At 31.7% G+C, this 4,187-nt stretch overlaps 1 long non-coding RNA gene across 1 annotated transcript; it reads left to right on the top strand.

The window, feature by feature from the left end:
- Positions 1-228: 228 nt before the first annotated feature.
- On the top strand, positions 229-536 carry LOC109584710 (uncharacterized). Its single transcript, XR_002186142.1, has 2 exons — positions 229-357; positions 397-536. It is a non-coding gene; the product is annotated as an uncharacterized LOC109584710 (long non-coding RNA).
- The last annotated feature ends 3,651 nt before the right edge of the window (positions 537-4,187 follow it).

Genomic DNA, 4,187 nt, shown 5'->3' with positions numbered 1-4,187 from the left:
TATCAAAACTCTTAATTTTTGATATTGTAACCAGATTGGTATTATAAGCAGAATCCAGATTTAAATTGAATAATGCTTTCCTTAAAAACTATATAAACAAAGGGTTGAAACTTAAGTCCTAAATTGATCATAGAAGTACACATTTGTATGTCGGTGCATCAATAATCAATCTAAGTTATTAAGAAATTGTTATAATTTATTTTTACTAGTTTTATTATTGTTTAGGAATATATATTTAGCTCCTTGATTGCTATAGCAGCACATTATCCCACCCTCATATCCCAGGCACTGTCTCCAGCTAAAAAAACTTGTTGAAGAAAATGAAAGTAAAAGCTGTCGTCAAGACAATTTATTGAGGTAGACGTAATGAATAGTATTTACATGTTTTAAAATTAGGAAATCATTAAAGAAATTAGAAGAGTCTGTCACTGTGCCAAGAAATTAACTTAAGATTTAACAAGACATATTATCCTTTTCATGCAACTATTGCTGTTTATTTTTAAGTAGCTAGAAATAGCAATTTTACTCACCTCAAAGTCATTATAGACCAGCAGTGAACCAGTGCCATAATTATTGCAGCAATTACATTATGTTTGATGTAGACTTATTTCTTGAAATCGAAGAAACTTAAATTTACAAAAATAAGTCCTTACAATCAGAAGTACACTTTATTAGCAGGAAAATTATTACTAATATTATTGGACTACAGATTGAGTGATTCAGTTACATTAGCTAGGCTAACAAGTAAAAAAGCAGTCAATAAATGGGTAAGACATTAATTTTAAAAATAATTAGTATTCACTATAAGAAAACTTTAAAAAAAATTATAACATTTTTAGAAATTTTGATTAGCTTAGTTTCCTTGTGTATTGTTTCACTTACCCAAGTTAATTTTCCCAACACTACTTTGGGTCAATGCAAGACTGACACATTGGGTATAGTCTAGCAGAGTAATTGAAAGTATTGTAGATCTAACTATTGTTTTGTTGCTTTATGATAACAAATAAGCTCAAAATAAATATACCACTGTTGTGTGTACAGCAAACAGGTCAAAGACAGATTCCAAACTGGATTATAGTCGTGGAGTAGATCTAAATGAAACATTCAAAAAATTAGCTCCAGAGTAATTCTTTTTGTCAAGGCCTTCTATCTCAAAATGCTGAATCTATTCTGGCTTATTTTGTTGGCATACATTTATTGTGCCGGTGCATGTATACCTCTATTATTATGTATACTTTATGATTAGTGCTAATACAGATAGATATAACAGTTCAGCCAGTGTCTATTAATACAACACTCAACTCTACTGTTGTCTTCTCTTGTGAAGCAGTTGCTGGTGAACTCACTGTTAGAGTGAATAATGTGTATGCTAGTTACCGATAGAGCTGTTCAGGACAAAGGATTTAGTGTGTCATCAACTAGGAAGTATGGGACTGTAAGAGCAAAGCTACAAGCAATAGCTTATGAACATAACAATAATGCTGAAGGGAAATGTAGACCTAGTACTTATGATCCTTTTAGGTGGAGTTCAGTGATAATAATACACAGTATGAATCAACATTACTTGCAAGTACACAACTAGCCATTTCTATCTCCCTTTTAGCCTAGGTCAATTGGCTAGTGTTGTTGATCTGGATTATAATGGATCCAGTGTATTACTAACATGGACAGCTCCTTATACGCTGGATAATGTACCTATCACTCCATACTCTATAGTAAATGTAGTCAAAGGATTAGAAAACTTTATGACCGTTGCTATTAATAATAATACTAATATTACTTTATCAGCTACTAATCCTGATCCTTGTACATTAAATAATGTATCAGTTTCTCCTATTAACGATGTTTGAATAGGTTCATTTAATAAGATAAGCTTTTATAATAAAAAAGATTAGTCTTCTTGTATCATTTTTTGAGTCTATTATGTGCACAATAGTACATTGTTTTGATTATTGTAACAGTTGGGCTAAAATATATATTAACCATTATTATTCTGTTCCCAAGAATAAATTTATACCCAACGTTAACATAAAATGGGTAATTCTACAAACTTAGATAGTCTGTACCAGTATAGCATGTCTCTCTGCACTAATTTAAACTAAATGGGAAGTTTAAAGCTTTTTGACATAAGTTTTTGGTATCCTTTGGCCTTGCCAGGGCCTCCAAATTCCCTCTAATTAATTCCATATCCTATATCTATACAGGTCCTTTTGTCACTCCTAATGTGTCAGCAATGCTAGTTTACCAAAGTAAGCTGTGGGTATTGGTTTCCCAATAATATTGAATAATTTTAATTTAAGCACATTTTTCATCAGTATTGTATTGAGTAATTATGGAGGAGCCTTTAACAACATTCCATTTTTCATATTTAGTTAGTAAATTTTTATACTTAACATGTAATTGTTGTTTTAGGTTTTACCAAAAATGACTAGAAGAGAGTTCGCCATTTTTATATTTTTCTGATGTAATCAGCTCATAGTGGTTCTACATTTGTATATTGAGATCTTAGGCAACAATGAGAGATTATTCTCAATAATATCTTGCTTGTAATTTGGTCAGAAATTTACAGTATACATGTAATTATTGTACTTCAAGTGGCTTTTGGGAATGTTGTTCTTCAATGATTCAATGATGCTCATGAAAATCACAATTATATTTGATTGCTGATGCCACAAAATTTGACATTGGCAATAGTAATGCATTTATAGTCAATAACTAACTGTCCAACATCAATCTCATTCAATGTCAATATTGGCGTATGTCTAAAAATTCATGTTATACAGTATTATCAACTGCAATTAATTGCTGACATTAACCAGAGGATCAGGTTGGATAAGAGCATCAGTCTTCACACTCCCATTGGGTCCCATTGAGGATTAGTGATGGCTGCTTGAGAGAGTGAGTGATGCTTCCTATTTCTGATTTAGTGATATGTGTTCATATGTCAGAAGTTAACTTAAGTGATTGCTATGATGCATTTAATGGACTGACAGTAAGCAGTGATTTATCTTCTTATTCAATACAAAGGGCCTGCAATTTTGTGTATAGCTCATAATTCATTACAAAAAAAGACATCATAAAAAGGAAAAGAAATAGAAATTGTGTACATGCATACACGAGACCATAATTAAAAGTCAGCTTTCTAAATAACATTATGACTTAAGAATAATAATGATTTATTGAAACTCACAACAAAGTTAGTTTTTTAAATTACTAAGCATTTAAAACAATTCAACAACTGATTCACGACTAGCACAGCGTCTAACATCAGTAGAACTTGGTACAATTTCTTGTCTTTGTTGATCAACAGTTTTATGTGGTTCATTTACATCTAAAAGAGGATCATCTTCTTTATCTTGTTTCTTGAATAACTTCTTAATTAAAGCATCATAACATTTCATATGTGATAACTGCAGGTAAAGATGATAAATGACAATCAAAATAAAACTAAAAATAAAAACAAATAAACAAGTATTGTACCAGATCAATACTTTACTGTCTTCATTAAGAGCTCCAGATAGACCAACCATGATGCATAAGTTAAACAAGAACCAAACTTCAAGTACATTGTTCATTCTCTTCTTGTAAACTCCACCAAAACAATAACCCAATGATAAGATAACAACTAACACTGTCAATAGCATTGACAATAGGAAGGAGTGTGACTGGATGAAACTGTCAACTAAGGTAACTGATAATAGTACTGGTATTCTAGCCACTAGCAGTAGACCAGGCCAGAACCGATACTCATCTTTCATTGGACCACTATAAGCATCAATAATAGCCGGGCTTAAAACGACTCCACAATTTATTGAAATTTTTTAAATTGGAAAAATACTTCTCATAAAACGGATTGATTAAAAGGAACAGTGTGTATGGTATGACAAAAAAACTGACACCAATAGGGCAAAATCGGCAAATCCAAATAGTCCAGCATGCTTCCCTTTAGCATATTCAACATTAGGATCCTCATACCATAAACTAACTGATCTTACTGAATCACTTGTACAGTGAAGAGTTACTTCGCGCTTGTGAAGTACAATAACAATAGTACGTACTAGATAGAACAGGAACAGCATGAGACCCCATCAGTCTTGGTCAGTGTACTTTTCTGCCATTCCTTTCTTAAATTTAGTAGAAATTACTAAACATGCAACTTTCAAAAAATCATCAGCCAAAAAATTTGA

This window comes from Amphimedon queenslandica, unplaced genomic scaffold (assembly GCF_000090795.2).
Source record: "Amphimedon queenslandica unplaced genomic scaffold, v1.1 AMPQUscaffold_13177, whole genome shotgun sequence".
NCBI classification, from domain to species: Eukaryota; Metazoa; Porifera; class Demospongiae; order Haplosclerida; family Niphatidae; genus Amphimedon; species Amphimedon queenslandica.
Note: the sequence above shows the minus strand (reverse complement) of the source record. Positions and strands in the feature narration are given on the sequence as shown.